Here is a 14552-nt window from a genome sequence, read left to right on the forward strand (position 1 = left end):
AATGGAGCCTCCTGTACACTGACTGCCGTATTGTTTCATTTGGAAGCAACTAGCCTGAGATGACACTGGACAGGAATGCATGTTGGCTGGAGGTGACCCAGTGTAAAGAAGAGCTCAGTGAAACAGCACAGACAATACTTGCCCTTCTATAATATTTGGCTCATGGACTCTTTGGGCTCTGTCCCACCATGCATTACTGAATAAAGTCTGAGTGACTGGGAATTTGGTGTGAACCTCTGTACTTGAACCCTCAAGGACAATTTCCTCCACGTTTGCCTCCCCAGTCAGAGGCAGTATTGCTTCTGGGAAGTGCTCAGGGTCTGCTTGCAAGCTTCCCATGGACATCCCAAGGCTGGCCATTGTGGGAACAGGATGCTGAACTCAATGGGACCCTGGCTTGATATAGCAGGGCACCCTTAAGTTCTTATTTATTTCCTGCATTTATACCCCACCTTTTCCCACAAGGAGCTCAAGGTGGCATAACTGGTCTCCCCCACCCCCCACTCAAAATTAATCCCTGCTACAACCCCCATGAGAGAAATTGGGATTAGGGGCAGTGACTGGCCCAGGGTCACTCAGTGAGCTTTCATAGCTGAGTGGGGATTTGACCCCTGGTCTCTCAGGTCCCAGTCTGACACTCTAACCATTATACAACACTGTTCATTTTGCTGTTCCATATACAGTCTTAGTATTCCTGCCCCTTAATGATTATTTGTAATCCCCCCCGGTGCTTTATGCTTTATAAATATACCACCCTGATATTCTATGGTACGGTATTACACAAAACCTTTTATAAACAATAAACAAAACAATCAATCTGATTTCTATGTGACGTTTCTGTTCATTGCTTCTTTACGTGGCTAAACCATAATGCTCACAGCCAGGCATCTCACAATTCCATTTAACTTTAACTGGATAACTCTTTTTTGTCTATGCAACATTGTTTTCCTTAAATTCCCTGGGAATACCACATCTCACCTACTCTTCATTTCACATCTCCTTTCTTGTTTGTTTTGTGATCTCTGCATTCTCAGATGTAGTTTCTTCAGCAACTAACCAATTTGGTCTTCCTGCCAGACATGCACATATATTAGACATTTCTGATGTCCAAGGGCTACCCCTTTGGGACACTGCTTACAGCTTCTCTCCTTTTTAAGAGAGTTTTTCTGACAAGCAAAAATCTGTCTAATTTTTTTAAAAAACTATTTTCTTTACCCTTGCTATCCACTGCTCTGTCCTCTTGTGGTTAGCACTGGGCTTCAGTTTAAGCAGGAATCTATGAAGCAGAATTTGAGCAAATATTATTTTCAAATATCCAGCATTTAAACTGCAGACTGCTTTAGGAAGACTGCAGTTGTGAGTGCAAAGCAAAAACACAAATATAAGAGCACCAAAGCCTGTGCCCACATCAGTGATCCTGAGATAACGGGGGGGGGGGTCCTCCTACTTAGATATGTTTTCTTTTTAATTTTGTAGGTGTGAGATTGGAACGCTAACCTGTAGGAACCATATAATTTAATTTAATGGACATTAATTACTTAAGATATATGAAGAGTTGGAGCCATGCCAACCACATGCAATTTTGTAACATGACAGGCAACAAAACAGATGAGCAAAAATGTTTGCACACACTATACAGTGGTACCTCTGGTTACGTACTTAATTCGTTCCAGAGGTCCATTCTTAACCTGAAACTGTTCTTAACCTGAAGCACCACTTGAGCTAAAGGGGCCTCCTGCTGCTGCTGCCACTGCACCACCGCCACAGGATTTCTCTTCTCATCCTGAAGCAGTGGCGTAGCGTAGGGGGTGCAGGGGGGGCCGGCCGCACCGGGCGCAACATCTGGGGGGGGGGCGCTCTCGGACTCACAACTCTCTGCCCCTACCTGGCTCACTCACTCTCTCTCACTGCAGTGCTGGCTGTGCGAATCCGATCCAAGCTGCCGGGTCGCTGCCCACTGGGGGGGGGGGTGCCAGGCGTGCGGTGCGGTGCAGAGAGAGAGTGAGGGACTATCGGGTTACGGGGCGCAAATTACTTGCCTTGCCCCGGGTGCTGACAACCCACGCTACTCCACTGTCCTGAAGCAAAGTTCTTAACCCAAGGTAATATTTCTGGGTTAGCGGAGTCTGTAATCTGAAGCGTATGTAACCTGAAGTGTACCACTGTATATGCATTTTGGAAAGCTGTTTGCTATGCATTCAGATGCCTTTTAAAATATCACAACCAAATTTTGCGCAGTGGTTCTTGAGATCAAGGAGCAGGGTTTCATCTGTGTTTCAGATGTAATTGGATGCCATTTTGAATCAAGACAGCAGACTAATAATAATAATAATAATAATAATAATAATAATAATAATAATTTATTATTTGTACCCCGCCCATCTGGCTGGGTTTCCCCAGCCACTCTGGGCGGCTTCCAACAAAGATGAAGATACACTAAAATGTCACATATTAAAAATGTCCCTGAACAGGGCTGCCTTCAGATGTCTTCTGAATGTCAGGTAGATGTTTATCGCTTTGTCATCTGATGGGAGGGCGTTCCACAGGGCGGGCGCCACTACCGAGAAGGCACTCTGCCTGGTTCCCTGTAACTTGGCCTCTCACAGTGAGGGAACCGCCAGAAGGCCCTCGGAGCTGGACCTCAGTGTCCGGGCAGAACGATGGGGGAGGAGACGCTCCAGTCCAGTCCTAAGAGGGCAAATCAGCTGCCTTCAGAAGCGTTATCTAGTAATGGTGATGAGGACAATGACGACAACTTGCATGTGTGATGCTGTGTGTGATGTTAGGACGTTGGAAAAAGCTGGAATGGAGCCAAGTGCAGCAGCTGCACAGCTTCAATGACCGGTGGCTCCTTGTCCTGCCACTGCTACTGGCAGGGGGCTGCTTTGACCCCCTCTGTGGCAGGATGAGGAGGAGGAGGAGGAGAAGGAGCTGGCCACTGAAGCCAAGCTACACTCATAGAATCATAGAATCATAGAATCATAGAATCATAGAATCATAGAATCATAGAATCATAGAATCATAGAATCATAGAATCATAGAGTTGGAAGAGACCACAAGGACCATCAAGTCCAACCCCCTGCCAAGCAGGAAACACCACCAGAGCACTCCCGACTCATGGTTGTCAAGCCTCTGCTTAAAGACCACCAAAGAAGGAGACTCCACCACACTCCTTGGCAGCAAATTCCACTGTCGAACAGCTCTTACTGTCAGGAAGTTCTTCCTAATGTTTAGGTGGAATCTTCTTTCTTGTAGTTTGGCTCCATTGCTCCGTGTCCGCTTCTCTGGAGCAGCAGAAAACAACCTTTCTCCCTCCTCTATGTGACATCCTTTTATATATTTGAACATGGCTATCATATCACCCCTTAACCTCCTCTTCTCCAGGCTAAACATGCCCAGCTCCCTTAGTTGTTCCTCATAAGGCATTGTTTCCAGACCTTTGACCATTTTGGTTGCCCTCCTCTGGACACGTTCCAGTTTGTCAGTGTCCTTCTTGAATTGTGGTGCCCAGAACTGGACACAGTACTCCAGGTGAGGTCTGACCAGAGCAGAATACAGTGGCACTATTACTTCCCTTGATCTAGATGCTATACTCCTATTGATGCAGCCCAGAATTGCACTGGCTTTTTTAGCTGCCGCGTCACACTGTTGGCTCATGACAAGTTTGTGGTCAACCAAGACTCCTAGATCCTTTTCACATGTACTGCTCTCAAGCCAGGTGTCCCCCATCTTGTATTTGTGCCTCTCATTTTTTTTGCCCAAGTGCAATACTTTACATTTCTCCCTGTTAAAATTCATCTTGTTTGTTTTTGCCCAGTTCTCTAATCTGTCAAGGTCGTTTTGAAGCTCCATGCTTGACTTCCTTTGCCCTCTGAATTTTTGGGACTGGGGGAGGGGTTCCCTCTCCCAAAAATGCCCCCCCAAAGGGCTCAGCTCTCATGAGTTGGCACCCTGGTTGCCTTGAAGCTGTCTGTCAATAGCCTTCCCCACTATGGTGAGATTCCTCCCCCCCTATTTAAATTAAAATAATTACTGGTATTTATAGATGAAAACTAGCACATATTCATACTTGATGCAACTCTCTGTTCTCTTTTTGTGTGTGTGATACATGTAGCATTTTTAGCATTACAATATTCAAAGGGTTTATATGGGAAAGCGACTGCTCCCTCCCTGCCGAACCCAACAACTCCAGGTGCTTGAAATGAAATTCATTCCAGGCCCAATACATTTTGGGAAAAAAATCCTTTTGGGGGGGCACTAAAAATACGGTATATGAAGGACACACATAAGAAATTGGATAGTGACTATAAAGTGTAACACTTTCTCACGCCACATACTGATAAGCAGTACTGAAAGAATATGAAACAAAATTATCAGGTTGCTTTTTATTTAAAAATATGGCATCAAGTACCTAAAATATATATATGAAGGAAGAATATATCTAACAGCACCAAACTAAAAATGAAACACCTAAAAATGGGACAAAAAATGTGTTTTTTATGCTCCAGGGAAGCTAACAATTTAATAAACTCTTCTGTCCTTTTGCTCTGGTAGGAGTTCAGTTCAATATTTCTCAAAAGCATTGTTTGTTTGTTGCGGGGCAGGGGGAAGTCTGTGTTTTCTCTGCTTCAAATATACTGCAGCAGCAGCAGCAGGAACACATGACTCTGAACAGACAAGCACTTCAAACACTTATCTGTGCAAAGCCTTTGGTTTATTGTAAATGTGATGCTTGCGTGTGAGCCCTTTCTGTGGCTGCTCCCATATTGAGGAATCCCCTCCCTCCTGAGAGAGGCTAGATGGGCTCTCTCCTTGTTCTCTTTCTGCTGGCAGGGCAATTGGTAGTGCTCCAGACTTCCCCAATCTCCACAGGTGGTGCGAGATTCCAGGAGCTGCAGGCACACTTGCCATGGTCTGTGTTCCCTTTTGAGACAATGAGGCACAGTGGAGACTGTGGTGTCTTTATGATATATGGCTTTATTTACACATATATAGAACCTGCACTTAGACGGCGGGATTGCATTCAGCTCTTATGAGGGTCTGGCTTCTCTCTTAAGGGCAGCATTGGATTCAGTGGACACCAAAAAGCCACCCTCTGTGCCTCTTAGTTCCAGCCTGTCATCCCCACTCACATGGAGTTCTGCCCTTTCTTCTTGTTCTCACTGCTTACCGACTCCAAGGACCTCTCACTAGCCTACATCATTCAACGTTGAAACTCTAAACCTGGCTTTCACCTCTGGGGTCGCCACTCCCCCTAGCCTGGCAGTCTTGCCCTCTGATGGTTTCCTTGATGAGCCATCATCAGCCTTTGTCCTCTGAGCTGGGTTGGCTCATTAGCATAGTTAAATCCAGGGGGTTTCCATGTTTGGCAAAGTGTAATCAAACTGTAATCAAACCTTGATTAAGTCAAACTTTTACTAAATCAAGGAATTATGGAGAAGATCTGGCATCCAGGTATTTAGGGGGATCTCACCCTCCGCAAACCCACAACAGTATTTGAATGCTGGTTCTAAATAGTATTTCTCCCCCAATACATTCTTATTTTTGAAAAAAAGAAAAGAAACTGGTTTTTTTAAAAGTTTCCTCCAGTATTTCAGGTTTAAGAGTAGGTTCTGCAGCTCCCTTTCAATCAACTTACCTGATTAGAATTATGGTTAGCAATGGATGGTAGATCTCATCTTGAGTGACAGAAGCATTAACAGACAAACCTACTACAGTTTGCCTGGTCTCAGCTGTCAACAGAAATAATCCCATCAAGTCTAAAGGGCTTTCCATGGAGGCTATTGATGGCTACTAGCTATGAAGGCTATGTTCCACTTCTGCTGTCAAAGGCAGTATTCCACTTGCTTGGAATCACATGGGGATTCCCAGCTTTTGTGCTCAGATTCTGTTTTTTGGCATCTATTGAGAAAAGGATGTCCAACAGGTATATTGTGATCTATTGTTAGGTGAGGTGTCCATGGTAGATTGCGGGACCCTCCCCCAACCCCCTCCAAAAAAAGCTCAAGAACTTTGTTAGATCACTGCCAGTTTTTTTATAGTGGGAGTAGATCTCAGACTCTTGAAAGTTGGATATGCCTGCTGTATTAGAAGGGCCATTGGGTCTGATTCAGCAGGTTCTTATCTTATATTCTTATCAGTGATATATTAATAGTAGATAAGGATACACACAAACGCCAGAAGCTGCTAGGAAGCTGTAAAGACAAAAACAGATTTTGCAATGCATGGCAATAAAGATCTGTAGAACTGTGCCTACTGATTTATATTATCCATATTAATATTATCCATATTTACTCAAGTGACACCAGTGCATTCCATAAGCTTATTCCCATATAAGTGGGTACAGGTTAGCAGCCTCATTTTGGCTATGCAGCCCAACCCTGCCACCACTAAAACCATGTTTAAATAGCTACACTGGAATATAATGCAAACAACATGGTAGAATGGTAGTTTCACCACGTAAAACAATGCTATAATTAAAAAGTAGTTCAGCCAGCTGAGTATCCCATCTCACAAAATTAGAGTAACACTCATGCTGAGAAGCTGGTTAAAAACTCAACACTGTTTTCAAGAAGGATAGAAAAACCAGTTTGCACACGAGCATAGATATTCTCAAAGGAAAGTGCCATATTTTATTGAATTTTTTCACAATTCTGTGTTATTATATCAAGCTCACTTGACAGTAGAGGACAAACTGTCTTTCACATGCTATAAAAGTAATATGCCAGCGGTTCAAGAAAGGAGCAAGATTAAACAAGACTGTCTGGTGGATTTATCTGCACCAAATATAAGTCCTCCAGAAATTTTCAAGTGACACACTGTTTAATAAAAACAGCACAGTCCTAACTTTGAAAGATTATACTATAGTGCAATGAATTTACCCCTGAGCTGAATGTAATAACATGAAAACCCCCCAAAGCATGCATCAGTTTCCAAATTCGAATTGACCTTTTCAACACGTCTATGCCTTTCCATTTCTTTCAGTTCCAGTTTTACATTTCAGGAGGGCAGGCAACAACACCTGGGTCATCACCGGATTCTCCAACAATACAGGAAATATGCTGCTAGGAAGATATATTGTGCGATTCTCTCAACAGCATTATTGACAATGAGCCATTAGAGTGTTGGTATTTCAGCAAGGACAGACAAAGCCACAGTATGCATGAAACTGTATTTTGTTCCCTCAGGAAAGGAATCACCAAGGAGTAGTTAAATGTCACTTATAAATACATGGAGAATGAATAAATATTCTCTTGCGCTTGCACTATACTAATAAAAACCTGATAACATTTTCAAGAATCCCATTATTCCCTTTCAAAACAGCCATATGCTATATACAAACACCCAATGATTTTTCTATATTATTTGACCAGCTTCACTAATAGAACTCATGACTTGCAGCTGTTATGCTCTTTTTGACAAGATATGGACTTCGTTAATGCAGAGAAAGCAATATTTATGGTATCGGAGCAGCTACTGGAGTACCTAAAATAATCAACACTCTCTCAACCTTTTCTGAATATCTTTTGGGCTCCCTCAAAAATTTCCAGGGTAAAACCTTCTGGAGTGGCCAGCTCATATTGATAGGAAGCAGCTCTGACATGACCTGAAGGTAGACTGTCCCTGAAGCAAAGGACCTTTGCCCCTCCAGAGGTTGTTGAACCACAACTTCTCTCAGCCCCACCAAATATGGCCCAGTGGCCAGGGATGATGGGAACTGTTGTTCAGCAACATCTGGAGGGTCAAAGGTTTCCCAAACCTGCTGTAAAAGTTGGAATTAAATTGGCCTATCAACCTTTCTCTCTCTCTCTCTCTCTCTCTCTCTCTCTCTCTCTCTCTCCCCTCCCCAATATACATTCTTAACTTGGATGAGTCTGGAGGCTGAGATATATTAGGCATGCCACATGGCCTAGAGCAGGCATAGGCAAACTCGGCCCTACAGATGTTTTGGGACTACAACTCCCACCATCCCTAGCTAACAGGACCAGTGGTCAGGGATGATGGGAGTTGTAGTCCCAAAACATCTGGAGGGCCGAGTTTGCCTATGCCTGGCCTAGAGGCCTCTACATTTGTTGTTCTCTTCCAAGCATGGAGCAGAACCTCACTGCCCAACCTTCCTGTGCAGATTATTCTCATAAATCCTGGATTTAAATGGCTTGCACTACACTTCAAAATACGGTAATCCAAAATGTGGGACTATGCCCCATGAAGTCTGCCTGTAACCTGCTCTGCTCTTGTTGGATTGTCTAGTCTAAGGTGGTCTTTGGCTTGCGGCCCTTGCCCTCTTGTGACCTTGAGAAGCACTGCCAGTAAGTTAGAAGAGGTTAGCAGTTGTGCAAAAGAAAAATAAATAAATGCAACTTTCTAAATATTGTTTCCCTGGCATGTACCAATTGCCAGTCTATTTAGGCCAAGCTATTGCTTCTTAATTCAGTGACAGCTGGCATAAGCACAGCCTAGAAGCTAACTAAGACAAATCCTTGACAAAGGAAGCACTATGTTAGCAGGTTATTTATTACCAGCTATGGGCAAGTGTTGACAGATGCTAACGACTAGAGAGAGTGATTTAATGCAAGATCCATTCCCCTTGCCCTCCCCGTCTCAACCCTCAAGGTAGCCAAGAAACATGGTGTGTTCATAGGACTTGGCAAGAGACAGATTTCCCTGTGCTACACTGATGGATTCAGAACCGCAGATGACAGAAGCTGTTATAACAAATGCATGATCAAAAGAATGACTATGAAACAAAAAGTCATCTGCTGGACAGCAACCCCCCCCCAAGACTAGTCTGACACACCCTTTTGAATTGACACACTGGCAATTTTGCTTTGGGGATTCCTTCTTGAGATTAATTTGGCTACCAAGTTGGGCTTTGTGCTTGGTTTTGCTTTTAGGATGTTGCTGTGCTTGGTCCAAACAATATACTTCCCTTGTTCTCTTTGAAGGACTCCTGGGGCAGTCAGTCACAGATGCCTCTGTCCCTGCCACTCCTTAAAGTACAATTGCCTTAATTCAAACTGGCAGAACTTGCTCTTTTGCCCAGTGGCTGCAAGAGCAAGGTACCATTTTAAAAACTATTATTGTCACACAGCAAGATGCATTCAAACCCACTTTAAACAGGCTTAAAAAACAACAACCCCAATTTGAAACACAGTCTCCCCTGATCTCTTTTCAATCTGGCCAGAATGGATTGAGAATGAAATGGCAAATTCGTATGCAAATCTCATCAGACTAGCAACAGTGTGGATCCTTTGATGGAGGAAGTTCCTCTGGATCCAACCCAAGCTGAGTTCAATTTACGTCTGTCTAATCAACTAGCTCCTGCCAACCTAGCAGTTCGAAAGCACACTAGTGCAAGTAGATAAATAGGTACCGCTCTGGCTGCAAGGTAAACGGTGTTTCCGTGCACTGCTCTGGTTCTCCAGAAGCAGCTTAGTCATCCTGGCCACATGACCTGGAAGCTGTACGCCGGCTCCCTTGGCCAATAAAGCGAGATGAGCACCGCAACCCCAGAGTTGGCCACGACTGGACATAATGGTCAGGGGTCCCTTTACCCTTTACCTTTACACAATATACCTTCAAAGCACATTCAAAGCACAATCCTTTCCTCAAAGAATCACGGACAATTCTTCACTTGTTGCTAAATTTGGAGGTGAGTTCTTTAGAAACTGCACATGTGCTGTGAAAACTATGGTGTAGATCTAAATGTAAAGGGGAGTAAACAAAACTGAGGGTCATTTTATGAGAATATGCCTTTTAAGAGGCATCTAGACCGTTGGTATTTAATTAAAAAAGGAGAAAGGGGCATTTGATCCAGTTTTGCTGTGGGCAGCTAGTCATGCACAACAGCCAGTGGCCCTATATGAACATCCTCATTTGTATCAAAAGATTCAATCCAAACAGATCAGTGGGATTCAGTACAGTCTAGCAGCTGGTCTATAAGAATCTGAGGGGAACTGCTCCTTGTTTCCAGCCACTAAGATGACAGTTTAGGCTGTAATCCTAAATAATTTTTGTAGGGTGTAAACTCCACCTCTGAGTAAAGATAAATAGCATTGCTGTCAGTGGAACATAAACAACAGCACTGACATCTATAAAATGGTTGATCAGAGAATGTGAAAGAAAGAAAGACAGAAGGACGGACAGACAGAAAGAAAGGAAGAAAGGAAGAAAGGAAGAAAGGAAGAAAGGAAGAAAGGAAGAAAGGAAGAAAGGAAGAAAGGAAGAAAGGAAGAAAGGAAGAAAGGAGGAAATGAAATGAAAGAAAGATCTTTCTTGGACTTGGATCTTTATTGCTGGATCCGGGCAATTGTCAATTCTAATATGCACCAAATTTAGATAGAAACAGTTTAAAGTAGGGCAGAGAAAATGCACATGAACTTCTGCATTTGTGGTGGAAAAGAAAAAGCCTATTCAAATTAATGAAAATTTAGTAGATGTCATTAAGGGTAATTATACTAACATCTACAGAGAAAACAATATCTCTGGCTTGCTTGATTAGAAAGGTAATAGAACAGTTCATTTGTTAATGATCAGGGATCTTATAGCAAACCTGACTGCATTAATTCAATGTCTTAAGGTTAAGATCCCATCTATTCATGAAGCCTTCCATCTGTGGACATTTTTAATAACTTACATCAACAATTCCAGACCTCCCCCCCATCACAAGGCAGAACACATAACTTTAAGAGCTAATATTTATGACTAGCAAGGGTTAGTTTCAGTGGCAACAAGCAAACATTTCCAAGCAGAAGTAAAACATCCTTCAACAATGAAACTTTCAGCACCATGCTTTGTTTGCTACTTTGGAAGGCAAAATTAAAGGCACCCTCAGACAAACTGACTGTACAAACCTATTCATGCCTCCTCAGTCAGAAGTAAGTCCCTCTGAATCGGAGGATATTGAAGTGACCAGGCCTTGCACCAGTGTTTGGCTAGTTCAGGCACTGGCAGAGGGTCTCAGGGGTTCAGAGCCACTCCCCTGCCAGCCTGTTTCTTTTCAGATTCTATCTGTGGTGGCCACCCACCTTGCTTGATTATCCAAAATGCACTTTCCTGGCCTACAGACCTTCTATAGAATGGCCCAGAGATGGAAAGAAGATAAAGTCCCGACCAGAGACAAATGGCTGATGAAGATGATGGACAAAATGGCGAAATTGACTGGGAAAATCAGAAACCAGGAAGAGAGGAACTTGTAGTGTATTAAAAACTAAGGTAAAAGTGGATTATTTAAGAAAAATATAGCAAATAAGTGAAGCAGTGGGAAAAGATTGAAAATGGAAACCATGGAAGGGTGGAGGGGAGTCAAAGGATTCAGGGAATGCTAAATGATGATGATGATGATTAATGTTTGAATTTAAATTTGCAATGTAAAACTTACACCCACCCACCCACAGTGGTACCTGTGGTTACATACACTTCAGGTTACATATGCTTCAGGTTACAGACTCCACTAACCCCGAAATAGTACCTCGGGTTAAGAACTTTGCTTCAGGATGAGAACAGAAATGGTGTTTCCTGCTTGGCAGGGGGTTGGACTCGATGGCCCTTGTGGTCTCTTCCAACTCTATGATTCTATGATTCTATGAGAAATTGTGCTCCGGCAGCGCAGTGGCAGCGGGAGGCCCCATTAGCTAAAGTGGTGCTTCAGGTTAAGAACAGACCTACGGAACGAATTAAGTTCTTAATCTGAGGTACCACTGTGTGTGTGTGTGTGTGTGTGTGTGTGTGTACACACACACACACACACACACACACACACACACAATAATCCTAGTCCCAGCTACCGTTTTACTAGCTCTATAGTCCTACTAGTAACTAAATATGGTGGGCAGCCACCATGGATGGGAGCCAAGCTCCCATTGGCAGCATCACCCAACCAGCACCGAAAGAACTCTGGTGGGCAGGGTGATGAGTGGTGGCCAAGGGAAGGAGAAATGGCAGTGATGCTGTCCCTTTGCACAGTAGTAAGCAGGTTGGAGTGCATTTTGGATGGGGTGGCCTAGAGAGAGGGGCTTGCTCCTGCTCCTGTGCATGGTGGCAAGCAGGAGCCCTGCCCTGGTTGGAGGGGACATCAGTGGCACTATGCCCAGAGCCCATGAAGTGTGATGCTGGCCCTGTAAGTGAAAGTGGGACTGTAGTTTGAACTAGGAATACGGAAAACCCTGGTTCAAATTTTGCTTCTGATATGAATTCACCAAGTGGCTGAAATTTCCCAGCCTCAGTTCTCTCCTCTGCAATATGGGGGATAAAAATACTCATTTACTTTGCAAGCTTGTGAAAATCACAACTAGATAATGAATGTGATGTAAAGCACCATAAAAAGGCTAAGTGTTGTTGTTGTTGTTGTTGTTGTTGTTGTTGTTGTTGTTGTTGTTGTTGTTGTAATAATACACCTTGAGCATTATCTTTGCTCACTGTTCTCTACCATGTAGACAAATGCAGGTTGCAAAGGGACTTAGACACATTTATCTCCCATAAAATCTCTCTGGTTACTATGCCGAAAGCAAGCATTCTGTGGAACTGGGCAGGGTGAAGGTTTTGTCGAATAGGGAGCATCACCACAGGCATTCAAAATGTATTCAGAGAACAAAGGAGCAACTCAGTGTTTCATTGCATCTGGAATCCCTTTAATTAAATATCTTTGTCTGCTGTTTGTTGTGCTTGTCAGCACTGGCTGTTGTTTGGCTCATATTAGCAAATGAAACAAAATGTTGGGGAGGGGGGAAGAGGAGGAGTTCTGGTTTTCTGTTTTTACTCAGGAAGCACACACGAAGAGCCCTGCTGGATCAGGCCAGGCACTCAGCTAGCCCAGAACCTTTTCCTCACAGTGGTCAACCAGATGCCTAAAGGGAAGTCTAGAAGCAGGATCTGAGGTCAACAGCACTTCCCACTTCTGTGGTTTCCAGCAATGTATTGTTATGAGTTTGTGGTTGCTGGACCTGATTGCATATTAGACTGTACACTTCCGAGCACAATTCAAAGTGTTGGTGCTGAGCTTTAAAGCCCTAAATGGCCTTGGTCCTGTATACCTGAAGCAGAATCTCCACCCCCATTGTCCAGCCGGGACACTGAGGTCCTGAGCCGAGGGTCTTCTGGCGGTTCCCTCGCTGTGAGAAGCCAAGTTACAGGCAACCAGGCAGAGGGCCTTCTTGGTAGTGGCACCTGCCCTGTGGAATGCCCTCCCAGCAGATGTCAAGGCAATAACTCTGGTGATATATTGCCATGGGAATGAAATAATTTTTCTATTGCATCTCAGTACAGGGCTTGTTTTAGATATTATTCAGGAATACAGTTGTACCTCAGGTTAAGAACTTAATTCATTCTGGAGGTCCGTTTTTAACCTGAAACAGTTCTTAACCTGAGGTACCACTTTAACTAATAGGGCCTCCCAATGCCTCCGCCCAATTTCTGTTCTCATCCTGAAGCAAAGTTCTTAACCCGAGGTACTATTTCTGGGTTAGCTGAGTCTGTAACCTGAAGCGCCTGTAACCTGAAGTGTCTGTAACCCGAGGTACCACTGTAATATAGGCTGAAGAATTGGCTTCAGTGTTTAAAGGGGGACAGGGCAGGGGAGAGCAAGGGGACTTTCCTGATGGGCCTCTCCTTCCATTTCTCATGCATCTGGCTTAGCAATATAGTGCTTAATGCATAGCGTGTGAAGCTGCCCTATGCCCTTAGGTTTCACAGCTGTTTGCTTCCTTACACAGAAAATTAGCTATGAAAAGCACGCTAAGGAAATATGAGAGATGGGGTTTCTTGTTTTCCAGCTAACTAGAGCACAGGTTGAGTTTATTCTATTAATACCCAACAGGATTTAAGAATGAAAAAGAAGGAGGGAGGAACAAAACTTTTGGGCAGAATGCTGATTTTCCTTCCTAGCTTCTGCTGTGTTTGAGGCTTGTGGCAGATGCAGGAGTTGAGCTGACATTCAAACTTCAGATGCACAAAACTTCACCCAGTTTCTGAATGTTCAATGATGTTAACATGCTACTAACAAGCAGAAAAAGAATGCCACATGGTCAAATTAAATCGAGACTCTCACTTCACTTGGCTAATGAACATTGCCAGAAGGAAGTGTTGCATGAATTGCACTCATTATCTTTTAGATATCTGTGTTATAAATTAAAATTCTTGAAATCTTGTTGATGCTTTTATCTTTTTTCTGATTTATTTCAAAGATTCAGTAGCTGGGCAGATGAGAATATGCACATACTTGCAAAATTTGGTTTTATTTCAACAAGATCTTAATATACCTGTTCACAGCAGAAAAGCACAAATCAACAACGCTGACAAAAAGGAGCTTCCATTCCAATGATATGGATGGGTAGAGAAATGAATGATGCATAACTATACATTTGCATTTACTGTTAAAGCAGTAGAAAAAACCAGGTGTGATTTGTTCTGCTGCTCCGCTTAAATAGTTATCATGTCACCAGCTAATTTCCTATAACTCATGAAAATGGATGCATCCAAGAAAGGAAGGCTAGAAAGTTAACAGGCATCCCTCAATGAACATTAAAAGTCAAATTAACTAAGAAACATGTCGCAGC

The 14552-nt window shown here is 43.4% G+C and overlaps 1 protein-coding gene and 1 long non-coding RNA gene across 2 annotated transcripts in view; one reads left to right on the forward strand and one right to left on the reverse strand.

Annotated features, from left to right (window-relative positions):
- LOC310696959 overlaps positions 1 to 11371 on the forward strand; it is a 31331-nt gene extending 19960 nt beyond the window's left edge. Inside the window, exon 3 of the long non-coding RNA XR_014520807.1 lies at positions 11067 to 11371. This is a non-coding gene — a long non-coding RNA (uncharacterized lncRNA). The remainder of the gene's footprint in view (positions 1 to 11066) is intronic.
- SLU7 (SLU7 homolog, splicing factor) overlaps positions 1 to 14552 on the reverse strand; it is a 317865-nt gene that overhangs the window by 165360 nt on the left and 137953 nt on the right. The window lies entirely within an intron of this gene.

The sequence above is a fragment of the Podarcis liolepis genome, assembly GCF_965112155.1.
Source record: "Podarcis liolepis genome assembly, chromosome: 2".
NCBI classification, from domain to species: Eukaryota; Metazoa; Chordata; class Lepidosauria; order Squamata; family Lacertidae; genus Podarcis; species Podarcis liolepis.